The sequence below is a fragment of the Marmota monax genome, unplaced genomic scaffold (genome assembly GCF_021218885.2).
Source record: "Marmota monax isolate L192 unplaced genomic scaffold, Marmota_monax_Labrador192_F-V1.1 WCK01_AAM20220418_F8-fsc00067, whole genome shotgun sequence".
Classification (NCBI taxonomy): Eukaryota; Metazoa; Chordata; class Mammalia; order Rodentia; family Sciuridae; genus Marmota; species Marmota monax.
The window spans coordinates 7,299,003-7,308,576 of NW_026695065.1; the positions used below are offsets into that span (position 1 = coordinate 7,299,003).

General features: G+C 36.7%; 1 pseudogene; it reads left to right on the forward strand.

The window, feature by feature from the left end:
* The first annotated feature begins 5,602 nt into the window (after positions 1-5,602).
* On the forward strand, positions 5,603-6,794 carry LOC124081622 (heterogeneous nuclear ribonucleoprotein D-like; annotated as a pseudogene).
* The last annotated feature ends 2,780 nt before the right edge of the window (positions 6,795-9,574 follow it).

Here is a 9,574-nt window from a genome sequence, read left to right on the forward strand (position 1 = left end):
AATAGTAGGCTTATTGTTAGGACGAAGATCTTCTACTCTAAAAGGACTTATGATAAGTCCTGGGGTAATTGATCCCGATTATGAAGGTGAAATAAAAATTATAGCCAGTTCTCCAAAGGGTATATCAGTAATTTCACCAGGAGATAGAATAGCACAGTTATTAATAACACCCAGCCTACATGATAAATTTTCCAGTAGCACTATAGAAAGAGGTTCCAGGGGATTAGGCTCCACAGGTGTAGATTGGGCAATGCTGTCTTTAAATTTAGATTCTCACCCAATGCTAAAACTAAATATTCAAGGACATGAATTTAATGGGCTACTTGATACAGGTGCAGACCTTAGCATCATATCTCGTCATGAATGGCCAAAACATTGGCCATTACAACAGGCCACTGAAACGCTTCGAGGCCTAAGAGTGGCAACTAATCCCCATAGAAGTGCAATGGTATTAGATTGGAAGGATCCTGAAGGATGTGAAGGAACTATACAGCCATATGTATTGGATCATCTTCCTATAAATTTATGGGGACGAGATGTCCTAGATCAATTAAGTTTGACATTAACAAATAACATCAATCCTAATGCACCCACTACTAGGGCTAGACAAGGTTTTAGGAAAGAAAAAAGATTAGGAGAACAAGAACAAGGTATAGCAGCACCAATTCAAATAGATCAAGGAATAAATAGACATGGACTGGGTTTTCAGAAGGGGTCACTGAGACTATCAATATTACTTGGAAATCAGAAAGACCAGTATGGGTTCCTCAGTGGCCGCTGACTAAAGAAAAGATACAAGCAGCCCATGACCTTGTCAAACAACAATTAGCGGAGGGACATATACAACCTTCCGTATCTCCCTATAATACTCTCATTTTTGTCATTAAAATGAAATCTGGTAAATGGAGATTATTGCAAGATTTAAGAGCCATTAATAATGAGATGGTTATTATGGGACCTGCTCAATCAGGGATTCCTCATTTGTCTGCTTTGCCAAAAACCTGGTATGTTTTAGCTATAGATATTAAATATTGTTTTTTTTCAATTCCAATTCATCCTGAGGATAGTCCATGTTTTGCATTTACTATCCCTGCACTAAATCATGAAGGTCCCAATCAGAGATATGAATGGAAAGTACACCCTCAAGGGATGGCTAACAGCCCAACTATGTGTCAAATTTATGTTAACAAAGCAATCCTGCCACTTACAAATCAAAATCCTGAACTAAAATATTTCACTATAAGGATGATGTACTATTAGCACATAAAGATAAAAACACATTGCTAGAATGTTATGCCACACTTACAAATTTATTAAAAAATTATAATCTAGAGATAGCAATACATAAAGCACAATTAAATATTCCAATTCATTATTTAGGAGTTCTATTATCCTCAACCATGGTCCATCCCCCAAAAATTCAAATATGAGTAGATCAACTCAAATCACTTAACGACTTTCAAAAGTTATTAGGAGACATAAATTGGATAAGGCCTTATCTAGGCATACCAACAGGAGAGTTGGGACCTTTATTTGATATCCTAAAAGGTCCATCAGATCCAAATTCACCCCGCATGTTAATGCCTGAAGCAAGAAAGGCAATAAAAATTATGGAAACATATATGGAAAATATGCATTTGGATAGAATTGATATAAGTTTGCCTTTATTATTTATTGTACTACCAACAAAAAATATTCCTACAGGAGTATTTTGGCAAGAAGGTCCATTATTGTGGATACATTTATCTTATTCTCCTAACACTATTCTTACTAGGTATCCTGAGGCTGTAGGACAATTAATACTCAAAGGAAAAAAAGCAGCAAAGGGAGTATTTGGAATTTCTCCCAATAAAATCATTACTCCATATATTGTGGATCAAATTGATGAGTTAGCTAATGAGTTAAATACTTGGGCAATAATCATGTGTAAATCTAATGTTTCATTTGATAATCTCTTACCATCTAATCCTTTGTTCTCTTTTTGGTCTTCGCAACCTGTAGATTTTCCAAAAATGACAAGAAAAACACCTATCATGAATGCTCCAAATATATTCACTGATGGGTCAAATAATGGTACAGCAGCAGTAGTTACCCCTGGTCAAACTTTTACAATTTTAGTACCCAGACAATCAGCTCAAAAGGTAGCGCTTAATGCAGTATTACAAGCTTTTGTGATGTTTAAAGCTTCTGTATTTAATTTATTTTCTGATAGTCAGTATATAGTTAATGCTATAGTATCCCATGAAGATACTGGTAGGATTTCCCCTTCCTCAACTGTTTTCTCTTTGTTTTCCACTATACAAAGTCTAATCAGGGACAGAAAAGATCCATTCTTTATAGGACATATCAGGGCACAAACAGGATTGCCTGGAGCCCTTAGTTTGGGCAATGATTTAGCAGATAAATCTACACATGGCATATATATTTTCTCCACAATATTAGAAGCTATAAATTTTCATAAAAGGTTCTATGTCAATGGTAATACTTTACAAAAGCGCTTTAAAATAACTAAGAAACAAGCCAGACATATAATAAAACAATGTCAAAATTGTGTGACCTTTTTACTACAAGTTAATCTTGGAGTCAATCCTAGAGGACTGATACCTAACCATATTTGGCAGATGGACGTCACACACTTGCCAGAATTTGGAAAATTAAAATATTTGCATGTTAAAGTTTATACTTCTTCCGGATTTTTGATGGGCTCCCTTCATGCTGGAGAAAAAAACTAAAGATATTATAACTCATTGCTTACAAAATTTTGCCACTGTGGGCATTCCAAAACAGTTAAAAAACAGATAATGGTCCTGGTTATACTTCTACCTCTTTTAAACAATTTTGCTCATCATTTGGCATTACTTATATAACAGGAATCCCATACAATCCACAGGGACAAGGCATAGTTGAAAGAGCTCATCAAACTATTAAAATGTACTTATTAAAGCAAAAAGAGGGAATTGGAAAGGGGTATATATCCCCCAAAGATAAACTTAAAATAACCCTTTTTACTCTAAACTTTTAAAATTTGGATTCATCATGGCTTAGTGCTGCGGAAAGACATATGTATCCAAAAAATGTACATAAGCCTAAGGTACTTTGGAAGGATATTCTAACAGGACAATGGAAAAGTCCTGACCCAGTGATTGTCTGGAGCCGGGGTTCTGTTTGTATGTTTCCACAGGGAGAACAGCAGCCAATTTGGATTCCAGAGAGACTAACCAAAGCAATTTCTACAGACCAAAAAAATATGATTTGACTCAAATCCATAACAGCTGATATCCAGAGCTCCAGTTTGGCTATTCTTACATCTGTGACAGTGGTTCTCCCACACCTGGAGGCTAATGAAACCAGGATGCTTTTTTCAATATCTATTTTATTATTGCCTTTTCCCACATCATAAAGTTCTATTTATTTTTTGAGCTCATACAGACATAGGTTAATGTTTTTCTGTTCAGTTTTATTTTTTGACTGTGGAGTTTTTAAACATTGCAATGGAGATTTCACCTGTGTAAAGCTACAAGGCCTTTACTATTGTCTTATGTGTTGTATGTTATGTGTGCACACTTGTGTTTTGTGTTGTATGTCTGTATGTGCATATGTCCATATATCATATATGAGGAGAGCTCATGAAAAAATGGATCCAATTTTTTTTATTCACGTGTTTTTAATGGTTTAATTTAAATTGGGTAAACAGCTATTGAGGATTGTTTTAATATGTGAACAAATAAGGAGGTTGACAGATCTGTTTGTTTACTTTCACCTTTCCTTTTCATTATATTTAATCATTCTGTTCAGGATAATGTAAATTGTTCAGAAAATTGTTTTCTTAGTACCTGTTGGAATGTTACATATATTTTTTTAGCCATCATTGCCAGAATTCCTATCTTCATCCCAGTGCCGGTGAAGACAAAGATAAAACCAAACTACAGCTTCTTCGATAGCAATCACAGTAAACTGTATAAACTGATTCATCAATGAATAATAACTCAACAAGTAATGCTCAATCAAGGAGTCGATTTACTTTGGGAGGAAATGGACATATTGATAGATTCCTTTGCTTTGAACTGCTTGCAGAACTTGCCTGGACTATGTATCACTTGTATGCAGTGTGAACTATCTGTTGGTGCAGCGAATTGTTGTAATTCTGGAGTATCTTTGCTGATGGTGTCACCGGTAGTACAATTTTTCAAAGGAGCCATCAACTGGCTTAGTGTTGTGGCCTTTCTGTATCCTTCTCCCTTCTGCTAGTGATGGTCTAAAATTTGGGGGCCAACAGAGGTGAGGCAAAGAACCTCACCCCCCCACTGGCACCAAGGCCAAATTTGGGGGCCAACAGAAATGGGGCAAAGAACCTCACCCCCCCACTGGTGCAAAGGCCAAATTTGGGGGCCAACAGAGGTGAGGCAAAGAACCTCACCCCCCCAGTGGTGCATAGGCCTATCCACAAGTATGGCTGTATGCTGGACCGGTAGTCAGTGATGGGTATGATCCAATTGCAGTGGTACCAACCTAAGACAGGAGGCTGATGCCTTGAGGTCAGCTCATCCGATGACGGGTAAGGATCATATGTAGTATTGGACAGCCTAACAGGCACGGTCCCTAAGCCACATGCTTGGTGCTTAATTAAACAGAAAGGGGGAGATGCTAAGAGCCATAGCCAGTAGGAATGAAGCATGGTATTTTTGGTTGAAAGGTGATGCCAGCAAGCCATTGAGATGATAATGATTATGTTAAGATGTGCATTCAATTGGAGATTAGACCCCTGCTCTCCGCCTCTCCTCGGCCTGCTACTTTGGAGCTCTCACGGGACTCCCGGAGAGTTCCCATTGGTTGGGAAAGTGCGGTAGGAGGGATTTCCGGAGGAGGGATTTCCTATTGGTGTGGTGTGTCCCAGGAGAAGGCTGCGTGCATGGCATTCACGGGAGTTTTGAAAATAAAGTCTGTTCCTGCTTGAGTGGCTCGTGATTTTTTGCCCAGCCAGACTGCGGCAAGAATCGAACCCAGCCAGTGCCTCACACATGTTAGGTAAGAGCTCCACCACTGAACCACAACACCAGCCCTCAACATATGCTTTTTGGATTAGAAATTTCCACCACAAATATTCAAAATGGAGTCCTTACATACCTGTCACTTTGGAAGAGTTCCTGTATGTCCTTCTCCATTCTGGGTCCTCAGGAACATTTTAGTGTCATGGAAACTCAGAGATAAGAAAGAGTTTTTAAGATTTATACCCAGAATAAGATTCTCTTTCACCATGTCCCTGAAAGACTATCATCTAAACCCTTCTTGTACATAGGACAGGCAGCTGTCTATTCTATGAAGCAATCCATTCCACTTTGGAGGCATTCTAGTCGTTAGCAGTATTTTTTATTTTCCAAATTAAATGTAGATTGATTCAACTCTCACAATTAGTGTTCACACTGTATTCTACAGCCAAAAAGAATGAATTTCTACCTTAAGCATTTTAACCAAAATTTCAGTTAGGGGAAAGAAAGTCAAGAGATCAATTATACAACATAGTAACTACATTAATAACATCGGAACACAATGCTCCACCCCCACTGCTGCCTCGACTAGGACTGTGCGCCAGCCCCCCACTGCCGAAAGCTCCGCCACTATGGAGGACACAAACAAGTACAGCAACATGGAAGAATTTGCAGAGGGATCCAAGATCAACGCGAGCAAGAATCAGCAGGATGATGGTAAAATGTTTATTGGAGGCTTGAGCTGGGATAAGAGCAAGAAAGATCTGACTGAATATTTGTCTCAATTTGGGGAAGCTGTAGACTATAGGATTAAAATAGATCCAGTCACTGGAAGATCAAGAGGATTTGGATTTGTGGTTTTTAAAGATGCTGCTAGTGTTGGTAAGGTTTTGGAACTGAAAGAACACAAACTGGATGGCAAATTGATAGACCCCAAAAGGGCCAAAGCTTTGAAATGGAAAGCACCCCCTAAAAAGGTTTTTGTGGGTGGACTGAACCCAGATACTTCTGAAGAACAAATTAAAGAATATTTTGTAGCCTTTGGAGAGATTGAAAATATTGAACTTCCCATGGATATAAAAACAAATAAAAGAAGAGGATTTTGTTTTATCACATATACAGATGAAGAGCCAGTAAAGAAATTGTTAGAAAGCAGATAACATCAAATTGGTTCTGGGAAGTGTGAAATCAAAGTTGCACAGCCCAAAGAGGAATATAGGCAGCTACAGCAACAACAAAAAGGAGGAAGAGGTGCTGCAGCTGGTGGGCGAGGTGTACCAAGGGTCATGGCTGAGGTCAGGGCCAAAATGGAACCAAGGATTTAATAACTATTATGATCAAGGATATGGAAATTACAATAGTGCCTATGGTGGTAATCAGAACTATAGTGGCTATGGTGGATATGATTATACTGGGTATAACTATGGGAACTATGGGTATGGACAGGAATATGCAGGCTACAGTGGTCAACAGAGCACTTATGGCAAGGCTTCTCAAGGGGGTAGCAATCACCAAAATATTTACCAGCCATACTAGAGAAGGACATTGGAGAAAACAGGAGATGCTAAAGAAACCCATCTTGCAGGATGACATTGAAGACTGGTCTTCTGTTGATCTAAGATGATTATTTTGTAAAAGACTTTCTAGTGTACAAGACACAACTACTGTGTCCAACTGTATATAGCCGCCAATTAGTTTTCTTTGTTTTTACTTTGTCCTTTGCTATCTGGGTTATGACTCAATGTGGATTTGTGTTTATACAATTTTATTTGTATGATTTCATGTTAAACCTCAAATAAATGCTTCCTTATGTGAAAAAATAACATTGGAACATATTTTGAAAATTGCAAAGATTAGATTTTAAGTATTCTCATCACAGAAAAAAGGGAAATAATGCATGTGCTAGCTCAACTGACTCCACAATGTATACATATTTTTTTCAAAATCATGTATGAGGTAGATGACAGTAGATTAGACAAAGGAAAATGAAGGGAAGGGAGGGAGATAGGAATAGGAAAGACAGTGGAATGAATTTGACATAATTTTCCTATGTACATATATGAATATAACCACTGGGAATCTCACCATTGCATACATCCACAAGAATGGGATCCTAATTAGAATAAAATATATTCCATGCTGTATAATTATATCAAAAATAGAATACACTGTCATGTATAACTATAAAGAACCAAAACATCATGTTGTAAATGATAAATATATTCAATTCTCATTTCTCAGTTTTTAAAAAGTGCTTTATTTGGAAATAACTATTATCTCCAATGGCTTTTTTGTTTGTTTTGTTTTTGTTCTTTTCTTTTGATACTGAGGATTGAATCCATGGGTGTTTAACCACTGAGTCATATCCCCAGCCCTGTTTTGTATTTTATTTACAGTTATGGTCCTTTATTTAGAGTTAGGGCCTCACTAAGTTGCTGAGGTTGGCTTTAAACTTGCAATCCTCCTGCCTCAGCCTCCCAAGCCACTGGGATTACAGGTGTGTGTCACTGTGTGCCCAGCTCCCATTGTTTGCTTGTTTGTTTGTTTGTTTGTTTGTAGTTGTAGATGAACACAATACCTTTGTTTCATTTATTTATTTGTTTTTATGTGGTGCTATTGAACCCCGTGTGTGCCTCACGTGTGCTAGGTAAGTGCTCTACCACTGAGCTACAGCCCCAGGCCCCATTGGTTCTTAATGTAAAGGAAGACTAACTTGAGGAGGCAATTTAAACTCTCCATTATCACGTTCTGACCCTAATCATTTTCCAGCGTGCATCAAAGCCTTTGGATGGTAACAACATGTACTTACTTAAAAAAAAAATTCTGACAACCAAAAAGTTAACAAGGGGAACTTCCTATTTTAGAAATATTCCAACTAATCAATGAAGGAATGATAGAATTAAACATTTTCGGGGCTGCAGATATAGCTCAATTGGTACAGTGCTTGCCTCCTCACAAGGCCCTGGGTTCAATCTTCAGCTCTGCAAAAAAAAAAAAGAAAAAAAGTAGAAATGTTTCTGTAACTCCTATTGAGAAAATATAGGTAATGTTAACCAATGGCTGGTAACCTTGAAAAGAAAAGAGTACTGACTAGAAATATGGAATCTATTTGGTGGAAGAAATAAACACTACCTGTTTAATCTTCAAAAATGTTAAACATAAATCTGACCAAGCCTCAAGATCTACCTATTTTTTCATAGGAAATGCAATGGTAAAAGAAAAAATGGTACTACAAGAATTCAATCCATAGATTCAGACTCTGGAAAAATCTATAGGACAATGATAAATGAAAAAAAGAAGTTCAAACTTATTGATTTAAATGGAATTAAAATATTACAATGTATAGATTTACTTATATCCTGATTTAAATAAACTATGAAATAACAATTGTGAGGCAAATGGTGAAATTCAAATGCTAACTGGATATTTAATTAATGATATTAAAGAAATTATTAATTATTGTTAATTTTGGGATATGAAAATGATATTGTACTTATCTTTTTAAATTCTTGACTTTGGAAGATACATAGCAAGATATTTACCAATGAAATAATATGATATCTGGAATCCTGAGATCTCCTTCAAAATAATTCAGTTGGGAGGATAATAGATAAAGCAAGATTGCCCATAAATTGATAAATGTTACAGTTGGGTGATGGGCATATCAGAGATCATTATACTAATATTCCTGCATTTTGTATCTGTTTCAAATTCTCCATAATAAGCAACTTAGGAAAAAATATCCCTCCATTCTCTACGACTCAATCCCCATCTCATAAGTCTTTTTCCCTCCAGCAGAATGATTTTCAATTATTTAAGCCATTTTTCCTATAACATGAATTCCAGACACTTCACCATCCTGCTTATCCTCCTTTGGGAAAATCAAAGTTCCCCTCGAACATAATCTCCCAATTGTGGCTTGAGTACTACAGAGACATTATTATCTCCCTTAATCAAAATACTACAATTTTATTAAAAACCTAGATAACATTAGATGGTTTGTCATTCATGTCATATATCTGACTCATATTGAGCTCAGTCAACTAAAGCCATCAAGTTTTATTCACACAAGATGTAGCATATTCAGGCCCTCCATTTGTACAATTGATTTTAATCATAACTGCTAAATCCATCTTCAGTTTCAGCCTATCTTTCCAGCTCATGGAAATAATAATGGTTGTATGAGTACCAATAAAGATAGAAGCTACTTATTATTTTCTCTATGATCATTTGATCTTCATGAATTAGAAAAAAAGTAATTTTCCCCAGGTCACACAACTAGCAAGCAGCATAGTTGATTGAAGCCTTCAATCTTTCCAACTCCCAAACTCCCATTTTTATCCTCTCTCTCTTCTGGGGTGCCTTGTACAATATTAGCTATTCTCTTTAATGCCATCTGCATACTCTTTAAGGAATGCTTTCTTCCAAATTTTTGATAAAAGTTGTTTATATTGAAATGACGAAGAACAGAGCATGGGGTATTGATAGAGGATGTCAACTGGCACTGGTGTATTTCATATAGGATTAGTGGATCAAATATTAAACTTATTTACCTTTACTTTCACTCAGCTCACATATCCCTATCTATT